The 21,211-nt window shown below is 58.2% G+C and overlaps 1 long non-coding RNA gene across 1 annotated transcript; it reads left to right on the top strand.

Moving 5' to 3' along the window:
• The first annotated feature begins 1,057 nt into the window (after positions 1-1,057).
• On the top strand, positions 1,058-20,603 carry LOC143660253 (uncharacterized). The gene is made up of 4 exons (XR_013163894.1): positions 1,058-1,263; positions 15,259-15,450; positions 18,492-18,754; positions 20,251-20,603. It is a non-coding gene; the product is annotated as an uncharacterized LOC143660253 (long non-coding RNA).
• The last annotated feature ends 608 nt before the right edge of the window (positions 20,604-21,211 follow it).

The following is a 21,211-nucleotide window of genomic DNA, read 5'->3' as shown; positions in this document are numbered from 1 at the left end:
TTGTGTACATCTGAACCCCACTCATATTTATGGCTCAAATTAGAGTGTGGTTTTTCAAAGGTGATTTCTTTATACCACCCTTGCCCCAGGAGAATGGAAAGCTTTGTTGCCACTTTCTTGGATCAGATTTACAAGTCCCCTTTGCTGGGGGTAGTGCTGCCAATCCTGGGCTTTATGCAAGGGGATCAGTTCCAGCAATCTTATGGGGGTCCAGACCCTGTAGCCAGTGTGTGTTCTGTCCTGATTATGAAGCCTTCTGGCCCTTCTAACCTATGACCTGGGGTGCTTCCTGGCTCCAAGGTGAATTCATTCATGCCTGCAGTGTATCTCCTTGAGCCTCTTTTGAATGAAATCTCCCAGCTTCACTGCCCCTCTTCTAGTAACAGGGGTCCCTTCTGACTTAGGGCTCTCTGTCACTATTGAGAGAACCCCAGATGGAGTATTATGGCACAGAACCCCAAGACAGGCGCGTCCTCAAATTCCCAAGAACCCCAGATCCTGACCGATGACAGCCTCTTCAGTCCATGACTTTCTAGCCCAAAAGTTTAAACAGATCAGTCAACACTCAGAACGTTCTAGCCATGGAAGTCAAGGACAGTCTGATGAATTTAGGTCAATATTTCCCAGTCAATGGCACTTTTGCACCCCAGGGCATATCTAACAATATCTGGAGACACGTTTGATTATCACAACTGGTGGGGGGGGTAGGTGGGAAAAGCTACTGGCATCTAGTGGGCAGAGGCCAGGGTTGCTGCTAAACATTCTACAATGCACAGAGCAGTTCTCCAAGCAACATAGAATTTATATCAACAGTGCCACTGTCGAGAATCCCTGATAGTGGCTTCTTCCCTTCCAATGGATCCTCAACTCTAGGGGCTGAGCACGATCTTTGCCAAGGAATGGAGGCATGGGGCGGAGGGGGGCAGCCTGAGGCTCTGATGTCAGGGTAGTCCCAGCGGCAGTCACAGAGGAACCCTAGGACTTGCCACGGGCTGAGGGCGAATCTGGAGGAAGGGTGACTCCCAGAGGACCCAAAGGACACTGGACGTCATGTGACCAGCCACCGTGAGAGGCCGAGCGTTTGCAGGAGGGCGTCCCCTCTTGCAGGAAGCTTCCCCTGACTGCAGCCACCTTGCACACAGGGTCTGGCCTGGGCCCAGAATCCAGAATCCAGGTAGCATCAGTCATCCCGTCCTCCCCACCCGGGAGGCACCCTCTGCAGTGAGGCCCGCACGCGCCCGCCACGCTGGACCGTGTGATGTGGTGAGCAGACGCGCGGTTGTTGGAGCAGGCCGGAGCCTCCCGGGCCGGGGGCTGAGGACATATCTCTCGTGACATCTTTCCTGTTCTGATAAATAACTGATGTGTGGTTGGGGCAAGAAGGTCACCTCTGCCCAGGGCAGCTCAGGAACAAACCACTTGTGTTTGCCGGGCAGAACCCAGGGTGGGGGCAGCGGGAAGTCTGCCTTCCCTGGCCACCGGGCTGCCAGGGGCAGATTTCAGAAAAGGGAAGTGCTGAGCTGGGGCAGCGCTTCCTGTGGTCGCCGGCAGGCAGGGCATCAGGGCGGGCACTGCCAAATCAGAGGGGCGGCTGTCCTCCGAGGGAAGAGGAGAGCCTTCCCTGGTCAGCAGCCTGAGGCAGGGGCGCGCCGGCTGGATATGGCTGGGTGGTGTACCATCGCCCTGCATGGGTTGGGGCTGGGGGTCCCAGAAGCTGGAGGGTTGCGGGACCCTGCTCAGGAGCCACCCAGGCTCTCCGTCCCCCAGCAATGAGGTCCATGAAGATTTTGAGATTCATTCCTTGGCCCCTGCCTCTCACTCCCTCCCAGACACTGCCCACCCCACCCCTGATCAGGCAGTTCCTGCACCCCCTGCCCCTCGGGGAAGCCCTCAACCCCCTTTCATCTGCTCCAGGGAACCCTATTCCTCCTTGGGTAGCCCCCTAGCTCCTGACGTCCCTTAGGTGGTGTCTATTGTTAAGGAGAGGACAGGGGCTCGGGCTAGGGACTCCCAGGGCGAGGGAAGTGGCCAGGGTCCCTTCTTTCCTCCTCCGCTGAACTCTGAGCCTCCCAGCACGGGACCCCAGCCTGTGACCCCAGAGGAGCCCTTGGCCTGGGAGGGGCGCAGGGAGGAGCCCGGGCCAGCCCCAGGGTGCTGGCTCGGCTGGTACCCGGCTGCCCCCTGCCTCCTTCAGGTCCCTGCCACCCTCCTGACCCACTCTCATCTAAGGTCCCTTCCTTGGATCGTCCACATCAGGTCCCTTGTCTTGGGGTTTCTGGGCCCCCATATCATCCCTCCCAGCATGTGTCCCGCATATGGCACCATCGGGACTCTGCCTATTCCGGGTGCCCACCTCCCACCAGGCGACGTTGAGTGAGCCGCTCCCACTCCGCCCAGTCCCTTCTGCCTTGAGCTTCAGTCCCACCAGGCCCCCCAGGAAACAAATAAGCCCCAAGGTTCTCCTCTGTCCCTGGTTGAGGCCCTCCTCCTGGTGAGCCCTCTCCAGCCACTGGAGCCCCGTGGACTGGCCCAGTCAGCCCCTCCCGGCTGGGGGCAGCCCCCTGTTTCAGCTCTTTCTCCCTGCGGCTCTGAGGCCGGGGCGCCTCAGGCTGGCCAGGGGATGCAGTGTGGGGGGTTGCGGCTGCTGCACCTTCCTCTCCAGTCCCCGCAGGGGGCCTGAGCCCGGCAGGGGTGGGAGCAGCAGGCACAGCACCTGGGGAGGGCCAGGGGGGCCCCTTGCCCCCTCTGTCCGGCTCATCACCTCCACCTCTACTGTGCTCTTACTCTCCCCATCCCTCTTGAACTTGGGCCACTTCTCTCTCTCTCATTCGGTCTTTGTCCTTCTTATTTTCTCTGCATCTCTACTTACACATCTCTGTCTATATAGGACACATCTATCAGTCAGCCTGTCTGTCTCTCTATTGCTATTTTCCCCTCTCTCCCTTTCCTTTTTCCCTTCACTGTTTGTCTATGTGTGGCACCCCTGTCTCTGCTTTTGTCTGTCTGCCTCTCTTTCCCCCCACCCCTCCTTCTCTCTGTGTGTCCGTCTGCCTGTCCCTGCACGTTTCCCGGGTCTCTGATGGCCCTGGACCTGCCCCCAGTGCCCTGCAGGCAGCAGTCTCAGCTGGCCTGCTGGGGCATCTCCTCCTCGCCTCCGGGCGCTGGTCCCATTATCAGTTGGGAATGAATCAGATTAGGAAACGGGGGAGGGGAGTGTTATCTCCCGGTGCCACACGGGGCTCTCGCTGATCTCCGGCAGCCCTGGGTTCGAGAGGAAGTGCAGTTGCGACACCGAGACCTTCTTACCATCACTGTCATGTCCGTGGCGAGGAGGTGGGGACACCGGACGCGAGACTGGAGAGGGAAGAGGGCAGCGGGTTGGACCCAAACCCCTGACAGGTGTGTGCGCACCCACACTCATGCACACTTTACAAGGCAAGTACATGAGTGCACAGGTGGGCCCACATACAGGCTTCCTAAAACCCGGAAAGCCTCCTCACCCCTCTGCATCCCTCATCGTTACCAAGCCCTGCATCTCAGCCTTCCATTGTCCTCTCGTCCCTGGGCCAGTCCGTATCTCCCCACCCCCACCCCTACACCCTAGACACTGTCCCTCTTTGCTAGACAGTGGCTCTGGCCTGGTCCGGTGCCCCGCAGCCCGCTGTCCTCTCAGCAGAAGTGAATGCCACGTGAATGGGTTACTTTCCTGATGGAGCCCTGGCACAGCTCTCAGGCTCAGCCCTCCAATGTCACTGCAGCCTGCGCATCAGGCCCCTGCCTACTCCTGCCCTCGCCTCCTGTGTCCCCTAGCTCCCTTCCCTCTGCTGCACTGGCCTCCTTACCCTTCCTCAGCACCCCTGCCTTCGCCTATGCTGTTCCCTCTGCCTGGAAAACACTTTCCCCCACCATCCACCCAGCTGACCCCTCACATCCCAGGTCACGTGCTTTCATGTCCCTTCCCCGGATCATCCACATCAAGCCCCTTGTTATGGGGTTCTGGTTCTCTGCACCGTCCTTCCCAGCATGTGTCCCACATATGGCACCGTCGGGACTCTTCTGTTCCAGGGGCCATTCCTCATGCACTGCCCACCTCCCACCGGGCCACGGGCACTACGGGGCCCGTGTTAGACACCCAGTGGTTGGATGAACAGATGCCCAGAGACATGGAGGCTCCCAGGCACACACACAGGGCACCAGAGCATCTGCAGACGAGGTGCCGAAACTCCCATGTCAACGGACACCCAGACAGACCACGGACAGGGGCATGCAAACTTAAATACACAGAGAGACACAGAAAGACTGAGACATGCACACACCACAAGCTTCTAGCATTGCATTTCGTCAGCTGCTGTGCGCCCCATAGGTGAACTGATATCTGTCCCCGACCCTGCCCCGCAGGCGGGGTTCCCCCAGTCCAGAGGCCTCCTAAACTTGGTTGCCATGGCCTTGGCTTCAGAGGTAACAGGCCCCCCAACCAGGAGACTTGGGGCTCTGGCAGGGATCTCACAGTAGTACACCTTACAGACAAGTGGCTTTCACACCCCGTGCATACTTTAAGAGCCCATACTAACGAGACCACGGGAAGTCTAAGGGCCACAGTGTCACCCACCTCTTACACAGCATTTCTTTTCTATTCATTGTTTTTAAATTTATCTTTTAGAGCAGTTGTAGGTAGAAAAAGCACGTAGAAAGTAGAGTTCCTATATACCTCCCTCCACATGCAATTTTCCCCATTCGCATTTTGCACTAGTGCAGTACACACTTGCTATGTGGGTGAACCAATATGATTATAATTATATTATTGACTAATATTCATAGTTCACAGTAGGGTTCACTCTTTGCATTGCACAGTCCTATCGTTTTAAACCTTCCATGCTGACCACTTTCAAGGATGCAATTCAGGGGTGTTAAGTCTAAGGGCCATCACTGCCACCCATCACCAAAACTTTTCCAGCACCCGAAACAGAAATTTGTTTCCATTAAGCAGCAAGTCGCCATCACTAACCCCTACCCCAGTGACCCGTATTCTAATTTCTGACTCCGTGAATTTGCATGTTCTAGGTATTTCGTATGAGTGAGATGATTCAATATTTGTTCTTTCGCGTCTGACTCATCTCACTCAACCTGAGATCTTTAAGGCTCATCCATTACCCGGCATTTTAAAGAAAAGTCACAGTACAATTAGGGGGAGGCTTGGAAGGACAGATACAGAGCTAAAGCTGAGAATTGTTCTCGTCACCATTTCACTTTCAGAATCACCATTTCAGTCAATCCACTTTCCCCTCTCAGGCTCAGGGACGTTCCAGCGAGAAACAAGGTGGGGCGCGGAGATGCAGGCCGTGGGGTGGGCTGCAAGGGTGGTGCGGACAGGAGCTGGGGTGCCAGCAGGGCCTGGTCCAGGCCGAGTCCACTGAGTGGGCAGGAGGGACCCCACCCGCTTCATTTCTGGGGTAGGGACTGGGTGGGGCATCTGGCCAGAGAAAGCGGGAAGGCGTGTGGTGCAGGGACAGGCTTGATTAGCAGGGAATGGGGGCTTTGCGGCTTCGAGACAGCGTGCCACCCAAAGCTCTTAGGCGCAGCCTCTCACTTTCTGTGATGACAAAAACCCAGCTGAGAAAAGCAGCAGCCCATCCCCAGGGTCCTCGGTCACCTCTTGGAGTGTCTGTCCCCAGTGAATTCTTGCTTGGCGAGTGACCGCTTGTCTACCTAAGTGGGAGCGAATGGAAGAGCCACTCCTGCGAGGCAAGGTGGCGCCTCTGTGCCCTCCTTTTCAAATTCAAGGTCACCTGCCTAGTAACCAGCCTTCCGATTCATCCCCTGGATTCCCTCCACTCCAGGAGGGCTGCTCTTAATTTACCCCCACCAGACAGCCCTAGCAGCTTCTAGGTTTCCCTCGGTCCTGATTTCCAGTTTTCCTTCTAAGGCCCAGCCTCGTCCTTCCCCAGACCCCACATGCACAAATGCGCTGGCCGGCCTGCTGTGCTCGGGAGGGGTCTCCATGGCACCCCGGGCTCCACACACTGGGGCCTTGGTCCCTGGGGGCCGGCTGGCGGCTGGCCTGGCTTCTCTCAGATGGAAATGCTGAAGACTCCTCTGCTGATCTAAGAAACGTGAGAACGGGGCTGGGAAAATCGGCCGTTTTTGTGGTTTGGGGGTTTGAAGCAAGTTTCACAACTGATCTCCTAGAATGCTGTCTGGTCAGATGTGCTCCCCGGCCGGGGGGTGGGCCGTTCCCCTGCTGACCCAGGTGCTGACCACCCGCCAGCACGGGCCCAAGGAGGGGCGGCCGGGGCCCAGGCAGGGGGCATCCTCACCCGCCCTGCCCGTGCCCTGCTTTCCTTCGTGGGAGGATGAGCATAAGGAGCTGAGAAGATGGAGCCATTCGGGGAAGGCCAAGGGGGGCTTGTGGTTTCAGCCTCATCTTTCAGCAGGGGACCCTTCCCTCCTATCCTGGAAATCTTTTCCAGAAGCTTCTGGAATAGCTATACCCATAAAGCCTCCATTTTTGGGGGGGAGGGTTCACAAATAGGCCCCAAATTATTTTGCTGCCATCACCTTGAGCTCAGGGTGCCTCGGGAAACTACTCTGGAGGGTTGGGGAGAGGGAGGGACCCCAGGAGGGCACCCTCCTTCCACCCCTAGCCCCCCAGAGTCCCCCTTGCAGGCAGCTCCCAGCAAGGGTAAGAAGAGGCTCCTGAAGGCCCAGCCCGGGCTCCAGCCCCCAGTCTGTCCTTCCACCTTGGGAAGTCCCAAGAGTCCTCAGGCCAGCTGGGGCAGAACCGAAATTGGTGACATCTGTCTCTCTGGCCCCCTGGTTCCCCCCCCACCCCCACGCCCCCAGCGTCCTCCTGCCAAGGCCTCCAAACCCCGAGAGGCCCAGCCTCCAGCCTCCCACCCACCTCTTCCCGGGCCCCCGCCCTGCAGGAGCCAGGAGACGCCCCATGTCTGGTGGCTGGTGCAGGATTCTGGACCCTGACTTGCCTCTGTTCGGACTGGGCCCCCTGCATTCCTCGCTCACTGTCCCGCACCCACAGGATAGGAGGGGAGACTGGGGCACCAGCTGAGGACGCTGCGGCCCGGGGCGTGGTGGGAGGCTGCAGTGTGTCCGCCCTGGGACGCGCTCAGGCTTCCCGCCTCCGTGGAGGTGCCCGGGACAGTCCCAAGTGAGGGCGGGGGCCGCGAGCCTGTCATGTCCCGCGGAGCCACAGTCAGACACACGGCCAGACAGACTCACAGCCAGACAGCCGGGCGGTGGAGAGCTTGGTCAGGGGATTGGCCGGGTGGGTCGGTGGACAAGGGCCGCCCTGAGAGAAATCCACCCAGCAACCCCAGCCCCAAGTGCGTGGGCGGACAGGGAGTTCCGTGCAGACCCGGGGGCTTCCCGGTCGGAACCACTGCAGCCTGTGCACCTGGCAGGTGATGGGCTACCCCCGAGGGACCCTCAGCGCGCCCCCCACATCGGGCTGGCACGGCTGGTCCTGGGTGAGGCTGGTGGCCTCCGTGTCCCCCAGAGATACCCAGACCTGGCCACCGCCTGGAGGGGCCCAGACACTTGGTGAGGGGCTCGGGGGGGCTGTGGTGTTTGGGGCATCTGCCAGGGTGCCTGGGTCCCCCTTCCCGTTCCCTATCCTTGTACCCCCCTGCCAGCTTCCTGTTTCTGTTTTGGGGCTGCAGGAACTTCCTCTTCTCATCACAGTTCAAAATGGCCTCCGGGTCTCAACTGGAGGCCCAGTGGGGGGCTGGTCACCCTAGCCCAAGGGACATCCCACAGAGGAGGGAGAGGCTTGTCTGGGCCCCTGGGGGTGGGGGGTACTCTGAGGTGCAGACCCTGGCTATTGGGATGGAGCCTCTGCCCCACGCCAGGGTGGGGTGGGGTCCTCCTGCCTCGGACAGGGGACCTCAGGATCCCTGGCCTTTCCTTCCCCAGGAGTACTGGCCTGTGACACAGACCCTCACAGGCAGGGTAAGGGTGTGCCCAGCACCACCGTGGCCCACGCACGCGCATGCACACGAGGCCTCCGCGTGGCCCTGTAGGAACTGAGCAGCTTCCTGGCTGCTGAAGCAGCGGGAGGGCGGGTCCGGCTGGGAGCACCCTGTGTGTGTGCCCTATGAGTGTGCCTCCGCGTGGTGGGATCGCGTGGGATGTGGGGACGGCGTGCGAGCGTGCGTGTCTCCCTGTGTGAGCATGTGGCTGTGTGTGTGTCTGAGGGCCACCAGTTCTCTCTCCTTCCAGCCCCATTCTGCTCCCCGCCTCCGCCCTGAAGAGTTGCTCCCCAAATGAAGCTGAGTCATGCCCTGCTAAGCCCCTGGGCCTACCCTCGGGGGTGCCCAATGCGGATGTGGGAGACATGGCTGTGCACAGGCCCCAGGGCCCGGGAACCAGAAGCGGGGTGGGCCTGGGATGCCAGGGAGCGTGCACAGGGCTGACCTCAAGCCATCGCCTCGGTGATGACCTTGACCCATGCGGCCAGCTCTGCTCACCCACAGGAGGGGTGACTCCAGCCAGGTCAGGCCCCCTGTGAGCAGCACTTCGTGCCTTGGGCTAGGATGAAAGTGGGCAGGTCTCCCGAGAAGCCGAGCCCTTGGCCCCCCTCCCTGCTTTTGTGGCTGGTCCAGGGTGGAGCTGGGGAGCTGGCTGCTTCCTTCCAAGGGCTAGCTGCAGGGCTCGAGGTCAGGACCCCAAAAGGCTACCCGCTGCCCATCACGGCCCCTTCCCAGCTTGTACTGAGTATTCTCTTGTGCAGGCGCTCAATGACACTTTGTCCTTTAGTGCCCGGTGATCATCATGGCCATTTACAAGAGAGTATTCCGGGGCCACATGGAGGAGAAGGTGTCCTGGGACCAAAACCTGGCAGCCACACTGCAGGGATGCGTGCTGAGCTTGGGACCTGCTGCCTCCCTCCTCCTCTCCAGGGACGGCCACATAGGGAGACAGCAAAGCCCAGGGTCACCCAGACCCACTAGCTGGCACCCAACTTGAGCTCCCCATTAGCACCGGGGCAGGGGGTGTAGCAATGCAAACACTTGGCCAATTGTTCACACCGAAGTCTCGGGGCCATAATTAAATCTCCTCACACCGGGCCCTTATCTGACAGGTATCTCAAGCAGCCTCCAAAGGGGAAACATCCTGGAGCATCTAAAGAGTTGGAAGTCGGACAGGTTTTCAGACTCTCTTTTAAACTGTGAAGAATAGGCCTTTGTTGCCAGCTCCCCGCCTGTGGCAGCCTGCCCTGGCCCTGGACTCCAGCAGCTGTCTTGGGGCCAGGGGGGCAGATCAGGGCAGCCCCAGCCCCCACAGCCCCCGACCTTGCCCAGCCAAGCCCCCAGGTCCCAACCCACCTGGCTGGCTCCTCCGCTTCCAGCGGCACCCCAGCCCCTGCCCTCAGTGCCCCACCTCGCCCTGCCAGATCCTCCTGCAGTCACCGCTGGCGGCACCAGTGGCACCTGAAGCCAGACCTATATGGGGGCAGGGCTGGTGATGGGGAGTGACCTCAGATTGCTCCAAATCCTTCATCCCATAGTCCCATACCGTGAACCCTTCCAACCCCCAAGGTACAGGCTTGCTACCCTCTTAAACCTCTGTACCGTTCCCTCCACCTAAAATGCTTTACCCAGCTCCTGTCCCCCTGGCAAATTTAAGACTTAGCTTGGGCACTGTTCCCTCTGGGAGGCTCCCATGCACTTCGGGCTGGGTTCCCTGGACTCCCTGCTCCTGCACATGTGTCCTTTGAGCCTTGGCCAGCCCCGCACTGGGCGCAGAATAAATAAGTGCCCAGTTCATATTCACTGACCAAATGAATAAAATAATGCAAGGAAGAGTGAGGAGGGGACGGCCCTGTCACGTGGTGGTGGACAGTGAACTCTGGACTCCTTGCTGCTGCTCTCCGAGAGAAGCACTGTTCACCCCATTTTGCAAACAAGGAGATGTTTTGCAAACAGCGAGTCCTGGGAGCAGAGATGGTTTGCCTACAAACCAGCCAGTTGGCTGGTGGGTGGAGGGTCTAGGGCAGAGGGCAACAAACATTTTCTGGAAAGGGCCAGATGGTAAATATTTTCGTCTTTCCAGGGTATATGATCTCTTTGCATTCCGCCCTGCCATTGCAGCTATAAGAAGTACATCAGCAAATGGAGTGGCTATGTTCCAATAAAACTTTATGTTGGAACACTAAAATGAGAATTTTTCATAACATTTTCATGTGTCACAAAATACGCTTCTTTTAAATTTTTTCCCCAACCATTTAAAAATGTAAGAATCCTTCTCAACTCACAGGCTGTTCAAAAACAGGCAGTGGGCAGGTTTGGCCTGCGGGTTGTAATAGGTTAACCTGGTCTAGGGTGAAAACCCAAGTATGTCCTCCCTCATCCCTTCTGGAGACCAGCCCCGTCAGTCCTCCCTCTGGGTACCTGGCAGTTGTGTGGAAGGAGAGGGAGCAGAGACCCACCCCACCCCAATATGAAGGAATGAGGGGAGCCAGCAAATGAGTGCTGAGCTGACCCACTAGCTAACAAAGCAAGGCCCCCTTCCCATCTCTGCCTGACCCCTTGCCTAACCCCATCTTTCTGACCTCTGGCAAGGCTATTCATCCACCCCTCAGCCTGACCAAGGCTGAGAACCCCGAGAAGCCCATTAAGTGCCTGAAGCTGCTGAGGGCCACTCCAGGCTAGCGAGTCTGTCCCTGTGTAAGCTGGCAGAGGAGCAACCCTGGGTCTTGGGGCCTGTGTGCAGTGAGGAGGGGACTTCAGGGCTGGGAGAGGGCTCCGGCTGGATCCAGGACTGGCCCGGTGAACAGTGGACGCATTCCAGGCAGCAGAAGGTCCTGGACCACGTTGTGGCAATACCTGCTGGTAGGGCTCAAGTACCGGAAACTATGTGCCAGGGGCTCTGCAGGGTGCAGGGCTCCTCCAGGCAGCCAGAGCAGAGCCTATTCCACCAGCAACAAAGGGCCTGGGTCCAGATCCCAACCTTAGCCCTCACCCACTCAGCCGGGCCTGCCTGCCTCATGTCAGCCAGAGAGACCTCAGGAGCCCCCAGCATCCCTTTGTAGGCCTGATACATGCCTGACGTGTGGCCATTCCAAATTCTCTCATGCCTCTGGGTTCAGCGCTGCCCTCTCTCATTCATTCATTCGCCCAACAAGTGCTGGTGGACGGCCACCCACCTGCTGGGCTGGCCCTTTCCAGGCTGTGAGTGAGACAGATGTAGTCCTTGGCCTCATGTTGCTGATGCTCTAGCAGGGAAGACAGATGACAGATGAGTAGAGCAGGGCCATGTCAGAGATCAAGAACAGGGAATAAGGAGGCATGACTGAGGGTGATTCTCGTGGGCCTTCCTGGGGAGGGAGCCCTCGAGCTGAACCCTGGGTGACAAGAAGGGGCCAGCCACGTGATGATCCAGAGGCCTGGAGGCAAAAGCAAGATGCTGGGAGAACAGAATAGAGATCGTTCTACTCTGAAGCTGAAGCTCAAGTGAGGGGCAGTGACAAGTGTCAAGGGCCACATGTGTGGCCAGCAACAGGTCAAGGACCTGGAAGGCCTTTGGGGCCAAGATTGACATGTGGCTGAGGTTGGCAAAGACCCCTGGCGGCTGCCCCTGGTGTGAGATACCTGTCCCCGCGGGGAGGGGGCGTGAGGAGGGGAGACAAGTCCTGCCAGGGCGCCGAGGGCTGGGGCTCTGCTGGAGCAGGTATGGAAAGCTAGGCAGCCCGTGGGCGGTGGGCAGGCCCAGAGACTGCTGCTCTTGGCCGGGCTCTGGCGTTGCCTTGGCGTGCGGCCGCGGGGGAGCCGTGTGCGGGCACGTCCTAGGGCTGCCTGCCCGCCCGGGAGACCGGAGCTGAGGACAGGCCGTCTCGCCGGGGCCGGCTCTCAGCGAGCGGCGGAGGTGAGCCTGGAGATGAGGCAGGCAGCAGAGTGGCGGTGACCTGCCTGGGTCCTGAAGTCAGCCCCGACCACTCCATCCTGAGGCTCTTCTGTGTCCCCCCCGGGACCCGTCCAAGCAGGCAGAGCCACAGGGAACAGGCGAGAGGTGCCCCTCCCACAGCGGGGCCCCAAGTACCTCAAGCCCCTTCCCGGCCAGGCTCAGAGGCATGTCGGATGCTACCCTCCCTCTACCCGGCTCCCATCTCCCCAGGGCACTGGGATGTCCTTGGCAGGGTTTGGCCCTAAAAACAACACCTGGTCTGAGCCTTGACAAAAGGAAAACTTTTCCTGCAATTTGGGATCACACAGCTTTATTGAGCGACTCGTGAATCCAGCAGCAACCCATTCAGAAAGTAGAAGAGAGTTTGTGGAGGAGGTGGAAAGGGGAAGCTCTTATAGGGCCAGCGCAGAAGCAAGTGAGGAAATGTTCTGATTGGCTGACACTAGGTTTCCATTTCCCTTAGGGGGGTCCTCCAAAGTGGGGAGCAGATGCACATTGATTGGCATGGTGCGTTTGTCCCTTCTGATCACTCTCTCTACTGCTTTTCTCACCAGGTGCTGCTTATCAGCGACCCTGTAGGGTGTGCTCTGTTTTCTTGGAAAACCCCTGCAGGTCAATTGTTTTTGTCTTCTGGAAAAGCCCTTCACCCAAAGGGGTCTTCTCCTGTCGATGCCCAGTGCAGGCAGACGCTCAGGTCTCAGAGCTCCTGGGCTGCCGGAAGTGTTGGCTCCTGGACACAGTGTGGCTGCAAGGGAGGGCATGAGACCGTGCCGGGGCCGGGAGAGCACAGCCGAGTGTGTGCGTGCATGAGTTGTGTCTGTGTGCACATATGCAAGTGTGACTGCATGTGTGTGCATGTGTGGCTATGAGTGTGCATGTGACTACAAGTGTGTGTGCACACATGACTGAATGTGTATCTAGCTGTGAGTGCACGTGCGGTTGTGTGCCCGTGGGTCTGTGCATGTATGCGTACGTGAGTGCAAGTATGTGTGTGTGTGGGAAGCGGCACTCTCCGGCCTGGACTCTTGGGGCTGGTGCGGCCTGAGTATGTCCTGTGGCCTGTCCCCTCCTCCCCACCTTCCTTTTCAGTGTTGACTCAGGGAGGGGCTGGCAGCCTGGGTTCAGGATTTCCTGGTTGGGGGCAGAAGCGGTGCCTTAAAAAGGGAGTAATTGTGTCCTGAAGTGGACCCTGGAGGGTCTGGGCTGCACGGTGCCCAGGACAGCAAGGCTGCCCCTGCCCGCCGCGGCTGTTTTCCCAGGCAACTGCAGAAAGGCTTAACCTGAGCAAACCCTCAGGACCGGCCCAAAAGCCTTTCCCAAGCGTTTCCCCTCCCGGGCAGCATGGACTGGGGGTGTCTGGGTTTGGACTCCCCGATACGGCTGTGGAGGCAGGGTGAGCCCTTCTCGCCATGTGAGCACATGAGGCCCAGGCTGCCCCCAAGATTCTCCCCACCCGGGGCTGGGCTACGACCCTCCCTCCACTGGCTCCATCCCCCAAGGCATCAGCAAAGAAATACAAAAATCTTGGGGTGAGCTCTGCCTTGTGGGTGGACTCTCTAGAAGCATTGCTCGCCTCAAGGGTTCCAGGAGCTTTGGTCTCATCTGGAGCTTGTTAGAAATGCTGAATCCTGGGCCATGGGGCCTGCCGAGTGACCCGCACTTGAACAAGACTCCCCGGGGAGACGCCCGGAAACCCTCCCAGAGGTGCTGGCTCAGGGTCTAAGGAAAGCAGCTGCTTGCCGTGCAAATGCCAAGGCTCTGTCTGTCTCCTGTCACCCCCAGGACCTTTGGCATGGCCGCATGTCCTGGGTCAGGCTGAGGGCTGACCCCAGACAGGGCGAGCAGCCTCCCTGCTCCCAGGTCCTTGTCCTTGGGAGACCCCCCACCACCCCCACCCCACCGTTGGGCACTCCCTTCTCCGCCCTCCCCTGGGTAGGGAGGCTTAATCTGCAGGACAAAGCAGGGATTTGCAGCCCAAAAGCTGCTAATGCAGCTACAGCTCTTCTGTCAGCACCTGCTCCTTGGTGAGGGAAGAAGCTCTCCCTGGGGCACTGAGATGGTTGGAGGTGGTGGGGACGGTGATGCAGAGCTCAGCTGTCCCTGAGCAGGGTCAGCCTCTGGGGAGCCCTCAGTCCAGACCACCGCGAGCCAGCCTGACTGCCCCTCACACCCTCTTCTGCCACTAAACCTGTGCCCAGCCAGAAAACCAGGCATCACCTGACCCTTCGTGCACAGTGTGCCCCTTTTCCTCCTGAACAAGGCTTTCTGTCCCCGCTGCCACCTCTGCCCTACCCTCCTTGCTGGACATGACACTCCAGAGACTGGGCAAATACAACGGCCTCCAAGAGCCTCGGGAGCCCTTTTGCCTGCCTTGGCGCCCGAGGGTCCTGGCACAGGCCTGCCCCAAATTGGGAAGGAGGTGGAGCATGCACACAGCTAGCACCTCCTGGAGCTGAGGCACTCCAGAGGAGCACTCCAGGGGAGCACTCCAGGGTCCCCCTCGTGCAGGGTGGCCGCTAGTGGGGAGGGGAGGAGGCGGTCCCCAGGCTCCCGGCACCTGTTAATGATTATCCCAGACCCAGGCCTTGACCTCTTTGGCCTCTGAGCAAACAGGCCTTTCTGGACAAGTGTCCGCAGGCTGCTGGATCCCGCTGGGCCCCTCACGGCCTCCACTTCTTGGCCTCTTCTGCCCTGGGCTCTGGGCCTCCCTCCCCTTCCTCAGCTGCGGCCCCGGAGCCGTGGCCGGAGGTCTGAACCCCCAGCCCTGGGACCCACCACCCAGTGTTCCTGCCCTGCAGGCTGGCCCTTGTCCTCTTTGCACCCCTCTCCCCAGCCCCCCGACCCTCTGGGGAAGCAGGCTTCTCTTTTCAAGACTGGGGTTGGTGACTGGGGGTTCTCAAGCCCTGGCCTCAGCCCCCTGCCGGGATCCCCAACCCTGCCTCCAGCCCATCAGAGCTGGGCTCCTGAGGCCAGAGCAGGGACAATGTGATTTTGGTGGACTCTGATTTGACTTGGGATGTGGGGTAGTGTAGACCCCACCCCAGGCTGACTTATTACTGTAGATGGAGGGAAGACTGACTGTCAGAGGCCTGTGTCCTCACTTCAGTTTCCCCATCTGTATGACACAAGTCCAGGGTTCTAGACCCCATTCCAGCTCGGAATGGGGTCCAGCACCTACTTCCTCCATGTGAGGCAGCACCCAGTTTCTCTCAGATCGTCTGGTTCAGGCAGGCTGACCCAGCCCCAGGCTCCAGAGATGGGACATGTGTCCTAGACTTGGCCAGTGAGGGTCAGCTCTGAGACTTTTGCTGGAAATGAAAAAATGAGCTCTGTTTGCCCTAGGTGGCCAAGCAGGGGAACGTGAGCCCAGGAGTTCTACTTGCGGGCGACCTGCCTGAAAATGAAGGGGCACGACACAGAGCGCAGTTGTCAGGTTTTGACAACCGAGATCTAGCAGTGCTGCAAACCAGCCTCACCCTGGACTTTTCCGCGACAGGAGCCAGCAAATCCTCTTGCTGCTCAAGTCTGCAGGAGGTGAGTCTCCCCCAGCTTTGCACACTCTCATACCCCATCTCAGAATGTGCACAGGAAATGCCACAAACTCACAGCCAGGGGGCCATGCACTGCTCAACATTTGTGCAGAAAATGCGAATAAAGAATAGGACCAGGGAGGAAAGCAACCTGACTGCAGTGAGGCAGTTAAGAAGGCAATTTAAAAAGATGAGGAAAGGACTGTGCAAGACAGCAGTGACTGGCAGAGGAATTGGTTGGTCCCTGGGTCCCTGAGAATCCTTAGGGGTACTGGACAAGCAGATAAATCAAATGGTGGGTGAGGCTGGCAGGCTGAAACCCACTAACGAGGGCACAGATGTGCATGTCTGTGCTTGTACGCATATGCACACACAGTGCTTTGCATTCAAAAAACATTCTATGGCCCACTCTAGGAGCACCTGGCATCCCTGCCCACTGTGGAGGCCTAGAGCTGGCTCAGCTCAGCCCTCTGGCCAATCAGGCCCCTTGGTCACTCAGTCCCACTCTCATCTTCATACTGCCCCTGTCCTGCTCCTTGGTCAGGCCAGAGTTGACCTGCCCTTTACCCTGGACTGCCAGCACCCCAGGGGCCGCTGGCCTTGCCTTCTCCCTCCAGCCTCTGCAGCACCTCCTCCTTCCCCAGGAGTCTAGTCAGTGGACTGGGCCATGGCCGAGAGGGATGGGGATGGCATCAAGCCAGGACACATGTCCAGGCCCATGGCTGAGCCTCTGCCCTGGCAGCAGAGCCACCCTGCACTGGTCCATTAAGTGGGGAGTAGACACCATTAACGTGGGGCCACCTTTCTGGCTTAGGCAGTCACTATCCCAGGAGCCAACATTTCTCCCGGCCCTCGTAGCACTCACTGTTGCCATTCAGGCCACAGTCTGAGGCACCTGCCTCCAGGCAGCCCACCTGGGCTGAACACGAAGAGGAAGGAGCCCACAGCAGCCAGCTTGCTTCCCCTTCAAGTACCTGATGCACGGCTTGTCTTTGCCACACTCGTTAGGGCAGAAGTCAGAGCCCCAGAGATGGGGTCGGGCCCCTACTCTTGAAAGACCTCAACCCCACCTGACACGCAGCCTGTCTGGATGGTGGGAGCCTGCACTGGAGGTGTCTACCTTCCAGAATCCAGAAGGCCCATCTTCTGACCACAGCCCGCCTCGAAGGGGCTGCTGGAAGGAAGCCTTCAGATCTCTTGGTCCAGCAAATGACACCTGGGCAGTGTGAAGAGATGCCAGGACTTATAGGCCGGGCAAGGCAGCACAGCAATCAAGAGGTGTCAAGGCAATGTTAGAGAGCCTGGGGTCCGCATTCTGGCCCCAGTGTCCAGCTGATGCTTTAACTCCAGAGTCTTCGCTGAAATTTGGGGAGGACCCACCTCCTTGGGCAGAGTCAAATGAGGTGACATGAGCAAGGGCCCGGCCTGCTGCCCGGCTCGCATGTAGCTCCCCAGCGATGTGGCCGTAGGCCTTGCTCAGGCCAGTGGGGTTGGGAGGGCTGCAGAATCCAGGTCATTTCTGCAGCCACCAGGCACAGGGCAATGCTCACACTTGGATCCCCACCCCCACCCCCAGCATCCTCCAGGCACAAATGTGCACTTACACACACATATATACACACGCATGCATGCACCTGGCTCGGCTCCCCAGGACCCAACCACCTGCTGGAAAACCAAGAGCTGACTTTTCAAAATAATGATTAAGAATTGGCATGGACGATTCAAACTGAAACTCCCCAAACCTCTCTCTGGGGTGCCCAGCTCCTCTGGAGCCTGTGGGCGGAAAGCTCTTACCATAGCAGAAAAAAATATTCTGCCCAAACGGAAATCTTCCTCAATTTAGCTGAGTCATTCTCTGTGGTTAAGGAAGTCCAGGTCACCTCTGGCCTTTCCCGTGACACCCTCTGCCCAGCCAGCCTGGGGGACCCTAATTCTTGTTCCTCCCTGACAGGGGAGCACTCCCGGCCGAGACCATGACTGTAAGACACCCCCTGCCCCTCCAGGCTTCCTCCCAGAGCCAGCCGCTTCTGGCTGGGGTGCAGAATCCTAGGGAGCCAGGAGCCAGGGCCAAGTCCCAGAGCTGCCTGTGGGCAGACCCAGTGGCCACAGTGGCTCCCAGAGGACTGTGCTCTGGGCCTACAGGCCTGTTGCCTGCCCAGGCCTCCTGTCCTTGAGAAAGAGGCCTTCCCTGAATTGAGGCTGTGGGTCTGCGTCTTTTTAGCTTACGACGGGCACCAGAAACCCCAGCCCACTGGCACAGAGACCCCACAAGGGCCAGGTAGTTCTGGGTGAGTTCTTGGGGGATAGATTAGCAAAGCTGGCAGGTGCTGACTTTGCTCTGCTCTTGGGCCCGGGATTGGGGTTCACTGCAGCTGGAGATGGGAGCCCCATCTTGCCCCAGATCCCAGGAGTCTAAGCACCTGGCCCAGGTGAGCTTGACCCCTGCCCAACTGGGGCTTCCAGCGTGCTGGAGATTGGTAGTGGTTGGGTCCTGGCCGGGAGGGGCTCTGTGAGCAGCTGGCGGTGGCCCCTCCAGGTGTGCTGCGTCATGTGCCAGAAACCAGGAACCTCCTGGGCTGGCCCCACCACCCAGCCTCGGCCCTTCCTGGACTGTCCTGCGAGTCAGCAGGAGCCAGGCAGCTGCCCACTTGTCTGAGCTCAGGCTTCCCTCTGCAGACATGTGTCATATGCAGTCTGGGGTTCCATTTCCTCCTGAGAAACAGAGGTGCTGATACCCACGGCCAGGATTTTCAGGAAAATTAAAAGAGAGGAAGAGCCCGAGGGGAACCAGGAGGCTGAGTTCCGGCATGTGCGGGGAGCAGTTGGAAGCCCAGATTTGTATCTGGGGGGGGAATCGAAGGGCCCCCCTGCTTCACTTGTGGGGTCCTGTGGGTGGCTAAGATTTGGCACTTTCTAAGCTGTCCCGGAAGGAGCAGTGAGACCTGGGTGCACATCCAGGCTGAGTATCTAAGGCCGCCTTGTAGAGTCTTCGTCCTGAGTTGGGAAGGGGGAGTGCAGGCTGCCCCACATTACCTGTGTCCCCAGATGCTGCGGAGATGCTGCTGGGGCCCACAGGAGACTCGGGACTGGAGGGACCAGAGACGCCGTGGCCGAGGCCAGGGAGACACATGGGAACCAAGGCCCTTGGCGGAGGAGACCTTCCTCCTACCTTCCCCGAGGGCCCGTCCAGCACCTCTCCATGCCCAACAGGCATCTGGGGGCCACGCCGCCCCAAGACTCCTGCCCCATCCCACACCCACTTGGAATGGGTCCTCCTGAGCCCTGGCAGCCAATGTTTGAGAAATTAGGTGAGGGGGGCCTGGGACGAGGGTGAACAAGGGAGTGATTTATGTCTAAAAGTCATCTTGAAATTTTCAACATATTTTTTAAAACAAAAGCCTTAAGCTTGGGGGAGGGGGGGCGGAGAGGGGGCTAACATTGTGGGAAATGAGTCAGATGGCCATAAAATGTGTTTTTCGCAGCCGAGGGGATTATTTTACATCTTGCGGCATAAAGACACTGAGTGGGGGCCCTCCTCCCAGCCCTCTGGGGAGGGCCCCTCCTTGGGGGTGGGGCTGCTGGGGGATCCCACCCGCCTGGAACAGCAGTGCAGCGTGTGGCTGCTCCCGAAGGCCCATTTCCCACCTAACAGGCCCCTCCCAGGCCACCTCCAACTCTTTTTTTTTTTTTCCTGCACGGGCAGGGCCTGGGAATTGAACCCGGGTCTCTGGCATGGCAGGCGAGAGCTCTGCTACTGAGGGCCGTGGCCCGCCCCACCTCCGACTCTTTTCAGCTAGGTGTTGGATGTGGAGTCGGTGACCTGGGTTGGAGCCCTGCTTCACCATTTCCATTCTGAGAATCTGGGTGAAGCCCAGTGGGCCCCAATGGGCAGGGTGAAGGTGGGGCCACCTCCCAAGCGACCACCAGCATGAACCGAGGGGCTTGAGAAAGCACCTGCACGTCAGTGGTACTCGGCAGCTGGGTCCACCCTTCCCACCCTCAAGGAGTGTCCTGGGCATGGTGGGGGGAGTGGTGAGCGGATGGCACTAGGGGTGACCTATTCCTTTGGAGACCCATCCCAAGGCCCCAAAGGGTAAGGTCCGTGCCCGTCCTCTCCCACCCTCCCCTGTTTAGCCAGCATCCCGTCCCCAGAGATGCACCCCTCCCTCAGCTCTGGTCCCAGGGCACGGAAGTTGTCAGGCCAAGGAAAACCTGGAGGCTTCAGACACTTCGGGTCCTGGGTCCTCCACCCTCCCCTCCCCACAGTGAGATCAGTGGGAAATCAGTGGGAAGGGGCTCAGCTTCCCTAGGACTGCAGCATACTGCCAGACATCTACTCTGCAGCCCTTCCTCCCTGGACCTGGGGCACAGACCCCAGGAACTGCCCACGGCCCAAGGAGGCCCATGTTACATGTGAGGAGAAAAAACTCCGGCAGTCTGAGCCAGAGGCAGAAGTCAGGAACAAATCTTAAGCCAAATCCACCTCTGCTGAGTACCAGAAACCCACTCTCCACCCCCACCAAGGCCGTAAACTTGCTTTTTCTTTTGGTGCAAGGGTGAAGGAATTGGCCGGAGTTATTCTTCTCATTCTCCACGGCTCCTTTTCTTTCTGAGACAGAGGGCAGATGGTTTTGCCTGTCCCAGCATCCGTTTTCTCTCCTTCCAGCCACAGCACCCAGATTTTCCTCAGAGAACCTTTCCCCTCCCCACTCTTATTCCACACAGTTTAAGTGGGGATGACCCCCCCAAACAGGGGTAAGGGGAAGGACACGTGACTTAAGATTGGCCAATCAATGTCTTCCAGATACAGTGATTGATTCATTGATGACTGCATGGTCTAACAGAACACAATTCCAGGACTTTACATGGAACTATTCAGAAATTGAAGCTCTGCTTCTGGGAATTTGGGTGTCTGTTTGAGGGCCCTGGGTTACTGGAAAACTCCCAACAGGAGACTAAAGCCAGCACAGAAGATGGAAAAACCAGGAGATTAAGGGAGAGAGGAGGACACCTGATGACATAGTCTGGACTGCTGGATCCAGCCATGCCTGAAGGCAGATACCATGGATTATTAAAAAACTTTTATTACATGTACTAGTATAATGTCTTTTATGCTTAGGCCAGTCAAACTGTGATTCTGAAAGTATTTTAAGCCAGTTACCTATAGCTGAGAATAAGCCTGGTTCAAAAGGCAAAAGCAGAGCTCCCAGCATGGAGCAGGGCTCTGCTACCCCAGATGCCTGCATATGTGAGCAAGAGTGGGAGTTAGCAGCAGCCCACACCAAATGTAACTCCCAGCAAAGACCTCCCCTGGGAGGTAAATTTTGGAGTAGAGTTTATGGGAAGCAGCTGAAGATTTTCCAATTGTTAAATTTAGAAAAAGTAGCAGCAAGATGTTCTTTTGCCTTCATCTTTAACCCCGTCCAATGGGCACCTTGACATGTCCAGGGCACCAAGGGCTGTGGAGAATTGATAAATTTTGTTTGATATCAGCATTTCTGACCCTGAAGGTAAGCTTTACAAGAGCAGTTTTGCCAAGTGTGGCTCATTGCTGTGTCCCCAGAGCCTAGGAGAGCACCTGACACTCAGTAAATATTTGGAGAATGAGTGAAAAGTTTCTAATCCTGTCACTCCCCTGCCCCAAATCCTCCAGTGACCTCCCACTGCAGTTAAAATACAATCTAGACTTCTCGCTCTGCCTTCTAAGTGGGGTGACTGTGTAACTTATTGAATAAATGGAAACTTTTTGCAAGTCAAAGGGGACG

Source organism: Tamandua tetradactyla, chromosome 16, assembly GCF_023851605.1.
Source record: "Tamandua tetradactyla isolate mTamTet1 chromosome 16, mTamTet1.pri, whole genome shotgun sequence".
Taxonomy (NCBI): Eukaryota; Metazoa; Chordata; class Mammalia; order Pilosa; family Myrmecophagidae; genus Tamandua; species Tamandua tetradactyla.
The sequence above is the reverse complement of the archived record's forward strand: the minus strand, read 5'-3'. Positions and strand labels throughout refer to the sequence as shown.